The following is a 16852-nucleotide window of genomic DNA, read 5'->3' as shown; positions in this document are numbered from 1 at the left end:
GTTATACATAGGACATCATATTGCACATCATATTTTATTGCATTTCATTTTGCGATCTTCGAAATTGTAAGCAACTCAAGGACCCATGGAGAGAGTTGGGGATTTCACTGTTTCATATTTGAATTTTCTCAAATATTGAAACAAGGATCATTTTGGTTTGAATTATTTTTCTCTCCGAATATACTTCATATTAAAATATATGAGAGGAGATAATATGGCTTCTCCAAAGTAATTGAAATATTGGAGGAAAAATGTTAAAACCAAATAAATTATTTTATTTGGATTTATCGCTATTTTTTGAATTAGAAAAATATGCATTTTTCAAAATTGCATTTTAGGCCAAGAAAATGTTCACTTTGTTCTAAATATTCTATTTAGACGGTGAAAATTTGTTTTGGTATTTTTAGTTTTTTATTCTATTTTCTAGAATTTTTCCGGTGAAATCTATTTTTTTTAAATCAAACCGACCTAACGGGCCGTAACCGACCCGGACTCCCCGCCGCCTAGGCTTTATAAGCCGCCCCTGCCCCGCAGCCCACCCCCGTTGCCAAACCCTAGCTACCGCCCACCCGCGCCGCCGCCGCCTAGGCTTTATAAGCCGCCCCTGCCCCGTAATCTGTTTTATTTTATTTTTGGCTAGGGACCTATCTGTGATTATTTTTATCGCAGATTAGCCCCTGATCTTCAAACGCTCGCCGTTTCTTAACCGTTTTCCCAAATCCAGTGAAACCAACGCCAAAATCTTCGTCTCGAAACCCTATTTTTGTTTAATCAAATTGAACAAGGTTTTGACAATTTTCAAATTTGGTTTCAAGCAGATTTGTTTTTGAAGTTCTTTTGACCGTAATTCCAGTTCCGTAGCTCCGATTCGATTGATTCTTTTTGCAGATCGAATCTCTTCAGTTAAGTTTTCAGATTCGATCTACTTATTCGATATTTACCCGTGCATCTATGCTTGAGTGCTTATGTATGCTATTTTTTGTTTGCGCTAGAATTCCCGGAGTGCGCAGCGTGCTACTACGAGTGTAACGCCCTCGATGCGGCTATATCTCCCACGTGTTGAGGCACGACTTAGAGGCATAACCGCATTGAAAGCAATGTCACAAGTTAGGCAATCATCACAACATCCATGTAATACATAATAAGGGGATAAGTAACATAGTTGGCTTACACTCGCCACGTCACACAAAGTACATAAATAACATTACATCATTCAAACACTCATGGCCCGACTACGGCGCCAAAATAAAAGATAACCCAACATGCGACACGGTCCCGATCACCCCAATTGGGCACCACTACAGATCATCAGGGAAAGATACATAGTAATGGCGTGAGTCCTCGTTGAACTCCCACTTGAGCTCTAACGCGTCATCTGGAACGGAGTCGTCTGGCCCTGCATCTGGTTTGGAAGTAAACTGTGAGCCACAAGGACTCAACAATCTCGCACCCTCACGATCAAGACTATTTAAGCTTATAGGAAAGGATAAGGTAATATATGTGGAGCTGCAGCAAGCGACTAGCATATATGGTGGCTATCCTGTTCGCAAAAGAGAGCGAGAAGAGAAGGCAAAGCGCGAACGAATAACTAGAGAACAACCTGCGACAAGCATTACTCCAACACCGTGTTCACTTCCCGGACTCCGCCGAGAAGAGACCATCACGGTAACTCACACAGTTGATACATTTTAATTAAGTTAAGGTTTTAGTTATCTACAACCGGACATTAACAAATTCCCATCTGCCCATAACCGCGGGCACGGCTTTCAAAAGTTCAATCCCTACAGGGGGTCCCAACTTAGCCCATGACAAGCTCTCACGGTCAACGAAGGAATAGACCTTCTCCCGAGACATTCCGATCAGGCTCGGTATCCCGGTTCTACAAGACATTTCGACAAGTTAAAACCAATCCAGCAACACCGCCCGAATGTGCCGACAAATCCCGATAGGAGCTGCACATATCTTGTTCTCATGGCACACTCAGATTGTCCAAACTTCCGGTAGGCCAGCCCAGAGATGCCCCTAGTAGCCACCGGCGGCTGACGAGGTGGACCAACACTCAGAGGAGCACTGGCCCGGGGGGTTAAAATAAGATGACCCTCGGGCTCCGGAAACCCAAGGGAAAAAGAGTCTAGGTGGCAAATGGTAAAACCAAGGTTGGGCATTGCTGGAAAAGCTTTATTCAAGGCGAACTATCAAGGGGTTCCCATTATCACCCAACCGCGTAAGGAACGCAAAATCCGGGAACATAACACCGATATGACGGAAACTAGGGCGGCAAGAGTGGAACAAAACACTAGGCGAGAGGCCGAGCCTTCCACCCTTTATCAAGTATATATGTGCATTAAGATAACATGGCAATATAATGATATCCCAACAAGTAAATAGTGTTCCAATAAGGAACGGTCTCCAATCTTCACCTGCAACTAGCAACGCTATAAGAGGGGTTGAGCAAAGCGGTAACATAGCCAATCAACGGTTTGCTAGGACATGGTGGGTTAAAGGTTTGACATGGCAATTTGGGAGGCATGATAAGCAAGTGGTAGGCATCGTAGCATAGGCATAGCAAAAGAGCGAGCATCTAGCAAAGCAAAGATAGAAGTGATTTCGAGGGTATGATCATCTTGCCTGCAACGTTATCAGAGTTGACTGGATCCTCGAAAGCAAACTCAATGGGCTCCTCGTTAGCGAACTCGTCTCCCGGATCTACCCAAACAAGACAAACAAGCAACAAGGAACGCAATCAACCACGTGCACAACTCAAACAACATGATGCAAAGATGGTATGCTATGCGGGATGCGATGCGGGATGCATATGCAAGATTTGACAAGTGATGCATGAACCTGGCCTCAACTTGGAAATCCAAGTATGCCACTGGAAAGATGAGATGAAATCTCTTGAAAACGATATAAAGAACGCCGGAATCGGAGTCACGGTTTGGAAATGGCAAGCGATTCAAAAATGACACCGGTCTGCGATTTACAGCAAGTAGCCAACTAAATGCAATGAGATGAACATGCTACAACACCCAAACATGGCAACAAAATACATGGCAGGAATCCATTCATGATGCTTAACAAAAGAGGAACACTGAGCTACGGCCAATTCATCCATTACCAGGTTCAAACAAGCATGGCAAAAATGCATTTGGTAAACATATTTCAGACTTAGTGAAATTAACACTTGTCTGGAATTTCAGATCAGATAGCACTCTTTGGCGCATCAAAACTATATGCTACAGGACCTGAACATGGCAAAGTAAAGCATGGCATGGAGCTACTCAAAGATCTTAACAAAAGTCCCTTAGTGACCTTGAGCCAAAAGGGATCAGAAAATACATTTGCAAGTATGTTGACATGGCAAAAACATAATCAGTTCTCAGACTTAGTGAAAACTGGGACATGCTGAAACAGATATCAAGTAGGCATGTTTACGAGCTCGATGCACTCACTACAGAGCAAGTCATGATAATCTAAGCATACACCCATCAAGAATAAACATAATACAAGCTATACATGGCAAGAACAATAACATGGCATGCACAGATCAACTACAACAACATCGGCAAAATCGCTAACAAGTAGACAATCTGCCCAGATTCACGAAATAGCAAAAGTAGAGCTCGATTGACTCAAGCTAGGGTGCTCCATAATTTCAAACAAAGACATGGATGGATAGAGCACTACAATATTAACAAATCATCCTTACTGATCATCCTCAAAAGAGGCACGGATCACTAGGAAACAACATGAACATATGTCATCATGAGATAAACAAACCAAGGACTTAGTGGAAATGCTAAGTCCCCGAAATCAGCATTAACAAGTGCACCACTTTGCAAGCTTGTGCTAGTCACCACACACATCAAAAAAAATACATGGGTTGCACCTCTGGATAGATGGCAAAACATATAACAAAACTCATGTAGAGCACGTGGGCATATCATGGACACAATAATCATGGCAAAAATGACAAATATCTAAATGGAGCAGCAGATCTGACAATTATCCCAAGTAGCCTACTTCCAACAGCATTTCGGGCATCAAGATGAACTCAAATGAAAATGATGCAGTGAGATGAAATGATGTGCTCTCTGAAGCGAACATTTTGATATGCTATATGCCCAAAACAGAACTACGGATGCAAAGTTACGGCACGATGAACATGGGCATATGGATCTGCGAATTTGAGGACTTAGAAGAAATCATCACCCGCGGATCTAGGGTTGACCCGGGCATGCAAAACGAAGCGGTGGCGGATCTCGCCGGAGAAGACTCAGACGGCGGTCGATGAGGACGGGGTCACCGGATCCGGCTCTCCCGCGGCCGGATCTGGCCGGCGACGAGGTCGGGAAGGCGACGGCTGGTCGGAGGGCGCACGCGGCGTCGGGGGCGGCGGTGGCCGCGGCGGCCCGGCGCGGCGCTGACCGGAAGGTGCACTTGAGCCCGCCGGCGATGGCGTCTGCGGCGGGGCTGGCCGCCGGAGCGAGAGGTGGCGGCGGGGGGCGAAGGCGCGGGCGGCGGCGCGCACGTGGGCCGGGAGGGCCCCTCGCGGGCCGAGCGGGCCGGCGACAGGTGGAGGCGGTGATGTGGGCGCGGCTGCCCATGTGGCGGCTCACGGTTGGCGGGGCGATTTCGTCCGGCCGGACCGGACGTGTCCGGCCGCGCGGAGGTGCTGGAACTAGGGTTTCGGACGGGGGAGATCCGGATTTTCGAGGAGGGGTCTTTATATAGACATAGAGGGAGCTAGGAGAGTCCAAATGAGGTGCGGTTTTCGGCCACGTGATCGTGATCGAACGCTCTAGAAGATGGAGAGGGTTTTGGTGGGTTTTGGCCCAAATTGGAGAGGTGTTGGGCTGCACACACAGGAGGCCTTTTCGGTCCCTCGGTTAACCGTTGGAGTATCACACGAAGTCCAAATGGTACGAAACTTGACAGGTGGTCTACCGGTAGTAAACCAAGGCCGCTTGGCAAGTCTCAGTCCAATCCGGAAATGTTTAATCTCCACACACGAAAGAAAGGTAGAAATGACCACCGGAGGAGAACGAAGCGCCAGAATGCAAAACGGACAACGGGGAAAATGCTCGGATGCATGAGATGAACACGTATGCAAAAGCAATGCACATGATGACATGATATGAGATGCATGACAACAACAACACACGGAGACAAAAACCCGAACCCGAGAAAATAAAATAACTTAACGCCGGAAACGGCAAGAGTTGGAATACATAATGGGTAAATCATATCCGGGGTGTTACAACACTCCACCACTACGAAAGGATCTCGTCCCGAGATCTAGGACTGAAAGAACACTGGGTACTCAGAACGGAGGTGATCCTCGCGTTCCCAGGTAGCTTCACGGTCGGAATGGTGTGACCACTTGACTTTGAGGAATTTGATTGACTTGTTGCGAGTCTTGCGTTCAGTCTCTTCAAGAATAGCAACGGGGTGCTCACGATAAGAGAGATCTTCTTAGAGCTCAATGTCTTCGAAGTTGATGGTGCGGTCAGGAGTCTTGAAGCACTTTCGAAGCTGAGAGACATGGAACATGTCATGAACATTTGCAAAGTTTGAAGGAAGCTCGAGTTGATAGGCGAGATCGCCTCTCTTGCTGACAATCTTGAAAGGTCCCACGTATCTAGGGGCAAGCTTCCCTTTGATACCGAAGCGACGAGTACCTTTCATTGGAGAGACGCGGAGGTACACATGATCTCCGATCTCGAAAGCCAAATCACGATGCTTACTATCATAGTAGCTCTTCTGGCGCGATTGGGCTGCTTTGAGGTTATCACGAATGACTTTGCACATTTCCTCTGCCTCTGTGATTAAGTCATTTCCCAAAAGCTGACGTTCACCGGTTTCAGACCAGTTGAGAGGGGTACGGCACTTCCTGCCATACAGAATTTCAAATGGGGCCTTGCCCAAACTTGCTTGAAAACTGTTGTTGTAGGAGAATTCAGCATATGGAAGACAATCCTCCCACTTCATGCCGAAGGAGATCACACAATCCCTAAGCATATCTTCAAGAATCTGATTGACACGCTCAACTTGACCGCTAGTCTGAGGGTGGAAAGCTGTGCTGAAGCGGATGTTGGTGCCCATGGCCTTCTAAAAAGAATCCCAAAACTTTGAGGTAAAGATGCTGCCACGGTCTGAAGAGATCACTTGAGGAATACCGTGCAGTGAGACAATTCGAGAGGTATAGAGTTCCGCCAATTGAGCTGCCGTGATAGAATCTTTGATAGGCATAAAGTGAGCCACTTTGGTGAGTTTGTCGATAACAACGAATATAGCATCATTGCCACATTTGGACTTTGGAAACCCAGTCACGAAGTCCATCTCAATGTGGTCAAACTTCCATTCTGGAATGGCAAGAGGTTGGAGGAGACCAGCTGGCCTTTGGTGTTCTGCCTTCACTCTTCTGCAGACATCACATTCATTCACGAACTAAGCAATCTCACGCTTCATTCGAGTCCACCAATAAGCCTGCTTGAGGTCCTGATACATCTTCGTGCTCCCAGGGTGGATGGAGAGGAGAGAATTGTGAGCCTCATTCATGATCACTTTACGAAGGTCACCTTTGGGCACGACAATACGATCCTCGAAGAAGAGAGTATCCTTGTCATCAAGGCGGTAGCACTTGTACTTGGGTTGACTCTTGGCAATCCCAATCTTCACCTTCTTTACCATAGCATCAAGAAGCTGAGCTCGGCGAATCTGATCTTCCAAGGTAGGAGAGACTTGAAGGTTGGCGAGGAAACCTTGAGGAACAACTTGCAGATTAAGTTTGCGGAAAGCTTCACAAAGCTCGGGTTGATAAGGCTTGAGAATCAGACTGTTGCAGTAAGCCTTCCTGCTCAATGCGTCAGCAATCACATTGGCCTTGCCTGGAGTATACTCGATACTCGGATTATACTCTTGAATCATTTCGACCCATCGAGTCTGCCTGAGGTTGAGATTAGGCTGAGTGAAGATGTACTTGAGACTCTTGTGGTCAGTGAAGATGTCCACTTTTCTTCCCAATAAGAGATGTCTCCAAGTCAAAAGAGCATGCACAACTGCCGCCAACTCGAGGTCATGAGTGGGGTAGTTCTTTTCATTGGGCTTCAACTGGCGAGAGGTATAAGCAACAACTTTCTTCTCTTGCATCAAAACTGCACCAAGACCTTGGAGAGATGCATCACAAAAGACCTCATACGGTTTGGATTCATCAGGCGGAGTCAGAACTGGAGCAGTGACCAATTTCTCTTTCAAAGTGTTGAAAGCAATGTCACACTCCGGAGACCAAACGTACTTGACGTGCTTCTGGAGAAGATTAGAGAGAGGCTTCGCGATCTTAGAAAAGTTCTCCACGAACCTTCTACAATAGCTTGCTAGGCCGAGGAAGCTACGGAGTTGCTTCACGTTCTGAGGAGGTTCCCAATTCACAATTGCAGACACCTTCTCAGGATTCACCGCAATGCCCTTGGCAGAGATGATATGACCAAGATAAAGAACCTCATCGAGCCAAAATTCGCACTTGGAGAACTTGGCGTAGAACTGATGTTCCCTGAGCTTATCGAGCACCAAACGCAAGTGCTTGGCATGATCTTCCTTGTTCTTCGAAAAGACTAGAATGTCGTCGAGATAGACCAAAACGAAGTCATTGGTGTAGGCGTTGAAGATGAAGTTCATCATGCGAGAGAAAGTCGGAGGAGCGTTGACGAGGCCAAAAGACATGACAGTGTATTCATATGAACCATAGCTTGTCCTGAAAGCCGTCTTGGGAATATCTTGCTCACGGATTCGAATCTGATGATAACCCATACGGAGATCAAGCTTGGAGAATACTTGGTCACCTTTGAGTTGTTCGAACAGCTCGTTGATGTCGGGAAGTGGGTATTTGTTCTTGATGGTCTTCTTGTTCAATGGACGGTAATCAACACAAAGTCGGTCCGTTCCATCCTTCTTCTTCACAAAAAGAACACCACAACCCCACGGAGAAGAACTAGGCCGAATGAGACCCATTCTCTCTTGAACATCGAGTTGCTTCTTCAGCTCCTTCAACTCTTCAGGTCCGAGCTTGTAAGGACGTTTGCACACAGGTTCCGTGCCAGGTTCAAGATCGATGACGAATTCAACTGGGTGGTGCGGAGGCATTCCTGGAAGCTCTTCTGGAAAGACGTCTTGATATTCGCAAACGACTGGAATTTGCGAGATGGCATCCAGTTCACCCTTCTCATTGAGAGAGAACAGACGGATGGTATTATCACGAGTGGCAAAGACAATCACATCCTCAGACGAATGAGTTAATTGAATCTACCTGGCTGCACAATCAAGCTGAGCCTTGTGCTTAGAAAGCCAATCCATTCCGAGAATAAGATCAATATCTGAGTTACCAAGGACCATTGGAGAAGCCAGAAACTTGAAATCACCCATCATGATAGAAATATCCGGAATCTCGTGGTTAGCGAGCAAACATCTACCCGGAGAGACAACTGCTAACGGTTTATGCATAACTTGGGAAGTCAACTCATGCTTAGATGCAAAAGGTTTCGAGATGAAGCAATGCAATGCACCAGTGTCAAAAAGAACTTTTGTGGGAACATCGTTAACAGGAAGGTTACCCATGATGACATCTGACGCGTCCTCTGCCTGTGCTGCATTCACCATGTTGACCTTGGCGTACTTGGGGTTATGCTTGACCACAACTGTACTTGCCGATCTCACCGGAGGAGGAGGAGGAAGACGCCTCTGATTGAAGCATTTGTTGGCATAGTGACCCTTCTGTTGGCACTTGTTGCATGTGACCTCTGAAAGCGGACGATGGTACGGAGCACTCGATCTTGGAGCTTGAGACGAAGTCTTGTTCTGAAAGCCAGGGTTGGGTGGGTGGGAAGATCCACTGCCACCTTTGCTCTTCTGATACGGCTGGCGGAACGGAGGAGGAGGAAGCCAATACTTCTGCTGCTTGGCCACTTGAGTAGAGGAAGACGGAGTAGCATCTAGGACTCGCTTCTTGGAAGCATCACACCTCAGTTGAGCGGCCTCTTGCTTCAATGCCATGTTGTAGAACTCATCGTACCTCAAGGGCTCAAAGAGAACAAGAGCTAGCTGGATTTCTTCTCTGAGACCACCCCTGAACTGGTATATCATGCTCTTCTCATCAGGGACGTCCTGCTTAGCAAAGCGGGTGAGATTCTGGAACAACTTGTTGTAGTCATAGACAGACAAAGAGCCTTGCTTCAGGTTGCGGAATTCCTCACGCTTGCTTTCAACCACGCTCTGAGGAATATGGTGAGCTCTGAAATCTTGACGGAATTCATGCCAGGTAATCACACGTCCACCTCTGGAATCCTTGTACTGCTGGAACCATTCTGCAGCTTGGTCTTTGAGTTGGAAGGAAGCGAACTTGACAAAGTCCTCAGGCCTGACGTTACTGCACTCGAAATGCTTGCACAGATCCACGAGCCAATCGTCAGCATCAGTTGCCTCAACACAATTGCTGAAAGTCTTTGGCCCGTTAGCAAGGAACTAGTTGAGTGTAGCAAAGTGATTCTGATTGTTGCCTTGGTTGCCTTGATTCTCTTGATTGCGCTCTTGAAGAATTTGCATGATCAACTGCGTGTTTGCATTGGTTGCGGCCATCACAGCTTGCCATGCCTCCGAAGGAGGGGGAGGTGGTGGCGGATCCTGATTCTGATTCTGATTGGTGCTTTTAGCGGGAGCCATCCTGAAGAGGGTGACAACTGTTAGCACATTGATAGACAAATATTGAAGCTGAATCCAACGGAATGAAAATGGCAACGTATAGTCTTCACATCCAAACAAAATGAACGAATGCAATCCTCTTGAAATGGTCACATCCATAAATTGAGAAGCCACTCAGAATTTAGGTAGAGAAATAAATCAACAAGGTACGGATCAAGAACGAATACTCAGTAAGAAATCCCAATCTCAAACCAATTATCCATGGAAGAAGAACTAGAGCTACAAGAATTCCCACCTATGAAACTCCCGAACCTTTCCGGTTATGCAATCAGGTGTTGGGGATACAGGGGAAGCATAATATCTCACCCAAATCTAGCAAATCCTACATCCAGCTGTATCCATCCTTCAACACATAACCGAGAAAAACTTCGGAAACCATTTACCTCAACCTTCGAAAAGCATCCGTTATACAAGTTATGGCAATACTCCCGAACTCCCGCCCCAGTACTGGGTGGCGTCGAGGTTATCTCACCAATGAATTGCATAAAAGAGATTTTCGATGTCGGCGTACTAAACTCAGGTATTCCAGAACTGCAACAATAAAATTATGACGACAACACCTCGGAGCTCAACTCCCCGGGACACTTCCACAAAACCCCTGACAGGAGGCACCAAGACAATGTTCTTGTCACAAAACCATCGGAACGATTCCAAGATACCCGTGTGATCCTAATTTTTTTAGTGAAATTTGAGAAGAGAAGAGTCAAAACTCTATGTCAGGATGCCTTACCAGAGCGATGAGGAGACTGGGGAGTAAAAAGAATTCCTAAACTCTCCGATATATAATTCCTAAATGACTCAAAACATTTTTCTAGACACAACTCGGCCGCTAATAACGATCAAGCAATGGGGCTCCTAAGGTCGGGATGGCTCTGATTACCAACTTGTAATTCCCTGATGCGGCTATATCTCCCACGTGTCGAGGCACGACTTAGAGGCATAACCGCATTGAAAGCAATGTCGCAAGTTAGGCAATCATCACAACATCCATGTAATACATAATAAGGGGATAAGTAACATAGTTGGCTTACACTCGCCACGTCACACAAAGTACATAAATAACATTACATCATTCAAACACTCATGGCCCGACTACGGCGCCAAAATAAAAGATAACCCAACACGCGACACGGTCCCGATCACCCCGATTGGGCACCACTACTGATCATCAGGGAAAGATACATAGTAACGGCGTGAGTCCTCGTCGAACTCCCACTTGAGCTCTAACGCGTCATCTGGAACGGAATCGTCTGGCCCTGCATCTGGTTTGGAAGTAAACTGTGAGCCACAGGGACCAGCAATCTCGCACCCTCGCGATCAAGACTATTTAAGCTTATAGGAAAGGACAAGGTAATATATGTGGAGCTGCAGCAAGCGACTAACATATATGGTGGCTATCCTGTTCGCAAAAGAGAGCGAGAAGAGAAGGTAAAGCGCGAACAAATAACTAGAGAATAACCTGCGACAAGCATTACTCCAACACCGTGTTCACTTCCCGGACTCCGCCGAGAAGAGACCATCACGGTAACTCACACAGTTGATACATTTTAATTAAGTTAAGGTTTTAGTTATCTACAACCGGACATTAACAAATTCCCATCTGCCCATAACCGCGGGCACGGCTTTCGAAAGTTTAATCCCTGCAGGGGGTCCCAACTTAGCCCATGACAAGCTCTCACAGTCAACGAAGGAATATACCTTCTCCCGAGACATTCCGATCAGGCTCGGTATCCCGGTTCTACAAGACACTTCGACAAGTTAAAACCAATCCAGCAACACCGCCCAAATGTGCCGACAAATCCCGATAGGAGCTGCACATATCTCGTTCTCAGGGCACACTCAGATTGTCCAAACTTCCGGTAGGCCATCCCAGAGTTGCCCCTGGTAGCCACCGGCGGCTGACGAGGTGCACCAACACTCAGAGGAGCACTGGCCCAGGGGGGTTAAAATAAGATGACCCTCGGGCTCCGGAAACCCAAGGGAAAAAGAGGCTAGGTGGCAAATGGTAAAACCAAGGTTGGGCATTGCTGGAAAAGCTTTATTCAAGGCGAACTATCAAGGGTTCCCATTATCACCCGACCGCGTAAGGAATGCAAAATCAGGGAACATAACACCGATATGACGGAAACTAGGGCGGCAAGAGTGGAACAAAACACTAGGCGAGAGGCCGAGCCTTCCACCCTTTACCAAGTATATAGGTGCATTAAGATAACATGGCAATATAATGATATCCTAACAAGTAAATAGTGTTCCAATAAGGAACGGTCTCCAATCTTCACCTGCAACTAGCAACGCTATAAGAGGGGCTGAGCAAAGCGGTAACATAGCCAATCAACGGTTTGCTAGGACATGGTGGGTTAAAGGTTTGACATGGCAATTTGGGAGGCATGATAAGCAAGTGGTAGGCATCATAGCATAGGCATAGCAAAAGAGCGAGCATCTAGCAAAGCAAAGATAGAAGTGATTTCGAGGGTATGATCATCTTGCCTGCAACGTTGTCAGAGTTGACTGGATCCTCGAAAGAAAACTCAACGGGCTCCTCGTTAGCGAACTCGTCTCTCGGCTCTACCCAAAGAAGACAAACAAGCAACAAGGAACACAATCAACCACGTGCACAACTCAAACAACATGATGCAAAGATGGTATGCTATGCGGGATGCGATGCGGGATGCATATGCAAGATTTGACAAGAGATGCATGAACCTGGCCTCAACTTGGAAATCCAAGTGTTCCACTGGAAAGATGAGATGAAATTGCTTGAAAACGATATAAAGAACGCCGGAATCGGAGTCACGGTTTGGAAATGGCAAGCGATTCAAAAATGACACCGGTCTGCGATTTACAGCAAGTAGCCAACTAAATGCAACGAGATGAACGTGCTACAGCATCCAAACATGGCAACAAAATACATGGCAGGAATCCACTCATGATGCTTAACAAAAGAGGAACACTGAGCTACGGCCAATTCATCCATTACCAGGTTCAAACAAGCATGGCAAAAATGCATTTGGTAAACAGATTTCAGACTTAGTGAAATTAACACTTGTCTGGAATTTCAGATCAGATAGCACTTTTTGGAGCATCAAAACTATATGCTACAAGACCTGAACATGGCAAAGTAAAGCATGGCATGGAGCTACTCAAAGATCTTAACAAAAGTCCCTTAGTGACCTTGAGCCAAAAGGGATCGGAGAATACAATTGCAAGCATGTGAACGTGGCAAAAACATAATCAGATCACAGACTTAGTGAAAACTGGAGCATGCTGAAACAGATATTAAGTAGGCATGTTTACGAGCTCGATGCACTCACTACATAGCAAGTCATGACAAGCTAAGCATACACCCATCAAGAATACACAAAATTCAAGCTAGACATGGCAAGAACAATAACATAGCATGCACGGATTAACTACAACATCCTCGGCAAAATCGCTAACAAGTAGACAATCTGCCCAGATTCACGAAGTAGCAAAAGTAGAGCTCGATTGACTCAAGCTAGGGTGCTCCATAATTGCAAACAAAGACATGGATGGATAGAGCACTACAAGATTAACAAACCATCCTTACTGATCATCCTCAAAAGAGGCACGGATCACTAGGAAACAACATGAACATATAGCATCATGAGATAAATAGACCAGGGACTTAGTGGAAATGCTAAGTCCCCGAAATCAGCATTAACAAGTGCACCACTTTGCAAGCTTGTGCTAGTCACCACACACATCACAAAAATACATGGGTTGCACCTCTGGATAGATGGCAAAACATATAACAAAATTCATGTAGAGCACCTGGGCATATCATGCACACAATAATCATGGCAAAAATGACAAATATCTAAATGGAGCAGTAGATCTGACAATTATCCCAAGTAGCCTACTTCCAACAGCATTTCGGGCATCAAGACGAACTCAAATGAAAATGATGCAAGGAGATTAAATGATATACTCTCTGAGATGAACATTTTGATATGCTATATGCCCAAGACGGAGCTACGGATGCAAAGTTACGGCACGATGAACATGGGCATATGGATCTGGGAATTTGAGGACTTAGAAGAAATTCATCACCCGCGGATCTAGGGTTGACCCGGGCACGCAAAACAAAGCGGTGGCGGATCTCGCCGGAGAAGACTCAAACGACGGCCGGCGAGGATGGGGTCACCGAATCCGGCTCTCCCGCGACCGGATCTGGCCGGCGACGAGGTCGGGAAGGCGGCGGCTGGTCGGAGGGCGCACACGGCGTCGGGGGCGGCGGTGGCCGCGGCGGCCCGGCGCGGCGCTGACCGGAAGGTGCACTTGAGCCCGCCGGCGATGGCGTCTGCGGCGGGGCTGGCCGCCGGAGCGAGAGGTGGCGGCGGTGGGGCGAAGGCGCGGGCGGCGGCGCGCGCGTGGCCGGGAGGGCCCCTCGCGGGCCGAGTGGGCCGGCGGCAGGAGGAGGCGGTGATGTGGGCACGGCTGCCCACGTGGCGGCTCGCGGTTGGCGGGGCGATTTCGTCCGGCCGGACCGGACGTGTCTGGCCGTGCGGAGGTGCTGGAACTAGGGTTTCGGACGGGGGAGATCCGGATTTTCGAGGAGGGGTCTTTATATAGACATAGAGGGAGCTAGGAGAGTCCAAATGAGGTGTGGTTTTCGGCCACGCGATCGTGATCGAATGCTCTAGAAGATGTAGAGGGTTTTGGTGGGTTTTGGCCCAAATTGGAGAGGTGTTGGGCTGCACACACACGAGGCCTTTTCGGTCCCTCGGTTAACCGTTGGAGTATCAAATGAAGTACAAATGGTACGAAACTTGACAGGCGGTCTACCGGTAGTAAACCAAGGCCGCTTGGCAAGTCTTGGTCCAATCCGGAAATGTTTAATCTCCACACACGAAAGAAAGGTAGAAATGACCACCGGAGGAGAACGAAGCGCCGGAATGCAAAACGGACAACGGGGAAAATGCTCGGATGCATGAGATGAACACGTATGCAAAAGCAATGCACATGATGACATTATATGAGATGCATGACAACAACAACAACACACGGAGACAAAAACCCGAACCCGAGAAAATAAAATAACTTAACGCCGGAAACGGCAAGAGTTGGAATACATAATGGGTAAATCATATCCGGGGTGTTACAACGAGTCACTAGGTTTTGTGGATCATCAGCAAGGCAAGTAACACTTTGATCATATCCCTTTTACCCAGTTTTTATGCATTAGTTCAACCCTCAAACATTGCATGAGTAGGTTCTCTTAACTTGTGGGTTTGGGAAGTAGATGATGAGGTAGGGCCTATTACCCTTTTTATTATCAAACCCTGGGAGTTACTTCTACGTTATGCTACTTATAGCCATGCTATGCTCGTAGACATGGTTTGGGTTTGAGAGTATCCATGACAGATGTGAGATTATTAATTAAAGGTTTACTTAAGGTGGCTACTTAAACACACATCTAGGTGGATTGGTTGCGGGCACCTGGGGATATACCAGTGCTGTCCTTTTTGGTTCGCCACCCAGGCTCAAAGGGATCATAAGATTATTCATGCTGGAAACTTTCGTGTGCAGCCACAAGCTATTATGGGCTCTAGCATAGTTGAGTAAGTTGTGGGAAACCTTTCCATGATAGGCTAGCAGATGTAGGGTGTCGGTGTCAAAACCGACGGATCTCGGGTAGGGGGTCCCGAACTATGCGTCTAAGGCGGATGGTAACAGGAGGCAGGGGACACGATGTTTACCCATGTTCGGGCCCTCTTGATGGAGGTAAAACCCTATGTCCTGCTTGATTGTTCTTGATGATATGAGTATTACAAGAGTTGATCTACCACGAGATCAGAGAGGCTAAACCCTAGAAGCTAGCGTATGGTATGATTGTATGTTGTCCTACAGACTAAAACCCTCTGGTTTATATAGACACCAGAGGGGGCTAGGGTTACACAAGGTCGGTTACAAAGGAGGAGATATACATATCCGTATTGCCTAACTTGCCTTCTACGCCAAGTAAAGTCCCACCCGGACACGAGACAAAGTCTTCAATATTGTATCTTCATAGTCCAACAATCCGGCCAAAGGATATAGTTTGGCTGTCCGGAGACCCCCTAATCCAGGACTCCCTCAGTAGCCCCCGAACCAGGCTTCAATGATGTCAAGTCCGACACGCAGTATTGTCTTCGGCATTGCAAGGCGGGTTCTTCTCCAAATTTTGAATGTTTGTCAAGTAGTGTCCGGCCCCACAAATGTTGGACTTCTTGGCTTCTGTGCCCAATAAGGTCTACCTTCCACGCGTCGAATGAATACGAGGAGCCAGGTCATTTTTACATTCGCCCCCTAGCCAAATAAATAAATTGTCTACTAAAGGGATGGGGATTCTTAGATCCAGTCCATACCATCCTCCCACAGCGAGAATCCATCAGAGCGTGCTTCAGAAAAATCCACTCCAACATGGCCGACCACCGCAGCTCCTCCTCTCAACCCCGTAGCCCTAAGCCCGGTGATTGGGAGAGGTGTTCTGTCCCACATAGTCGATTAGTCGAACTGCAGACTCAGGGATTTCTCCCTCCAGCGTATATGGTTCCCGTCCATGCCGGGCTCGCCACCTACAATGGCAGGGAGCAAGCAGAGAGTTTCCCCAGCCCCTCTACGGGGGAGCGGGTGTGCGTTGTTCCGTACTTATTAAGGGGACTCGGATTTCCAATTCATCCGTTCCTCCGCGGTCTCCTAGAGTTTTACGGCCTCCAACTGCATAATTTCACCCCTGCTTCCATATTACACATCGCTGACTACGTTGCCCTTTGCGAGTTATTCCTGGGCTGCGAGGCTCATTTCGAGCTGTGGAAAAGGTTATTTTGCCTCGTCCCCCCACACAGAAGGGGTCACTTTATCTAGTGGGCGGATCCGAAATATGGCGCATGGCCGAAACCGGATACCTGTCCGGTACTCCGAAGAGGACGTCCGAAGACTGGCCTTCAGAATGGTTTTATATGGAGGACGTCCCCCTTCCAGACCTTGTTCGGTGGGGTCTTCCTGAGTTCAACAATGCTCCTCTGAAGAAACGCTGAAGCTGGCGCCCACGGAGCCCCCAGGAGGAAGACAACGGAGAAGTCCTTTACCTGATGAA

This window comes from Triticum aestivum, chromosome 2A, assembly GCF_018294505.1.
Source record: "Triticum aestivum cultivar Chinese Spring chromosome 2A, IWGSC CS RefSeq v2.1, whole genome shotgun sequence".
NCBI classification, from domain to species: domain Eukaryota; kingdom Viridiplantae; phylum Streptophyta; class Magnoliopsida; order Poales; family Poaceae; genus Triticum; species Triticum aestivum.
This window is presented reverse-complemented; position numbering follows the sequence as displayed.